Genomic DNA, 1,805 nt, shown 5'->3' with positions numbered 1-1,805 from the left:
GTACGATTGCATTATCCCCGTTTTATTGGAAACAGGCACAGAGAGATTAAGTTATTCACCCAACTTTACATAGCTGTGAATGGTAAAGCTGGAATTTGAACTCAGGTAGTCTGACTTCAGAAACCATGTTAGGCTATGTAGTCAATCTACACTTTTAATGGAATGTTACCAACTCCGTTTCTCAATGGAGGGTACTTACTATTGGCTTGTTGAGTAGGGCAGTTCACTTTCAATGCTTGCCTGCCTCCTGGAGTCAACTGAATGCTCCACCTGTCTATTGTGGGGGAAAAAGGCTTTCCTTCTCCATTTCCAAATGCTCCCTTGGTTGAAAACCTAGAGATGCACAACATATTCCCTGAATTGTAAAAGTTCTGTGGGAATCTGCTTTTTAACTTCTACTGATTAGTCTTAGATCTGTACTTCAACACTAGTAAAATCTTTTTTCAGGCCACACATCTAGTTGTGCACTGATCTGCATGTAGGATATCTGGAGCCTGCCTTTTTCTGCTTGTTCCCCTTGGATCAGCATTTTACTGTGCTGCCTAAAATAAGAATCTAAAGCCCAGTGAGACTGTTACGTCATTTAATGTATTCTATTTTTCAGTTACTCATAACCTAGAATTACTTTGGCAGCAGATCATACTGTTAACCCTCTGCACTTGTAATCATCTTAAACCCTGACGTCTTTATTCTTTGAGCTAGATCTTGCTCATCTAGTTTTCGAACCATTTGTTTTGAATGTAAGTGTAGTACCTTATGGATATATCTTATTCTTTTTCAATTGAATCTTCATTTTGGCTCATTGTTATCCCTGAAGAGCTCCCTCCTCCCCTAGCTTAGTTCTGTCAGCGATACATCAATTCTTTCTCCTCCTGTAGTCTGCAAAGTTGATAAGCATACCTGTTAATATCTTTAGTCAAGTTACTGATTTTAAAAATCTTCAACAATACTTGTGGCTTGCCATTAGATATTTTTTTTCCATTTTGACATAGATTCTTTAATTCATTGTTGACATTAAGCTGGCTAACACAGTTACCTAATTCTGCGGTGGTCAGACTTGTATGCATGTGTATGGTAGATTGCAGTAAAGGATCTGAGACAATAGAAGAATCTGCTTGTAGAAAATTAGATTTTCTACTTAAAGATTAATTATTTCCATACTAGCTGGTATAATAATTTTTCAGGTGGAGGAAAAAACCTCTCTCCCTCAGAAATAGTTAAAGATTTATAATCCTAAATAGTTGCATGGATAAGAATTTTATTAAAGTAGGGTGTTTATTCTTCACCATCTGTTAGAAAAGTCCTCTTGCATATTGCATATTATTAGAGGGAAGTGGACCATTTTTGTGGACCTAGAGGCTTGGTGGGATTAAGAGCAGTTTTTTTGGATTGAACTTTCTTTTTCTTATGAGAACTATAGTTGACCCTTGAACAACATGGGTTCGAACTGTGTAGGTCCACTTATATATTGGATTTTTTTCAGTAAATACATACAATACTAAATGTATTTTCTCTTTATGATTTTCTTGATAACATTCTTTTCTCTAGCTTACGTTATTGTAAGAATACAGTATACAATAATAAAACATACAAAATATATGTTGTTTGACTGTTTATGTTATCAGTAAGGCCTTTGGTCAACAGTAGGCTATTAGTAGTTAAGTTCTGGGGGAGTCAGAAATTTATGGATTTTTGACTTAATGGAGTGTTGGCACCCCTAACTCCAGCATTGTTCAAGGGTCAACTGTACCTCTTTTTTTTCACTATGTTCATTCTGTTAACTAAGGAAAAACTTTATTCTTTTT

This window comes from Pteropus alecto, unplaced genomic scaffold (assembly GCF_000325575.1).
Source record: "Pteropus alecto unplaced genomic scaffold, ASM32557v1 scaffold433, whole genome shotgun sequence".
Taxonomy (NCBI): Eukaryota; Metazoa; Chordata; class Mammalia; order Chiroptera; family Pteropodidae; genus Pteropus; species Pteropus alecto.
The sequence above is the reverse complement of the archived record's forward strand: the minus strand, read 5'-3'. Positions refer to the sequence as shown.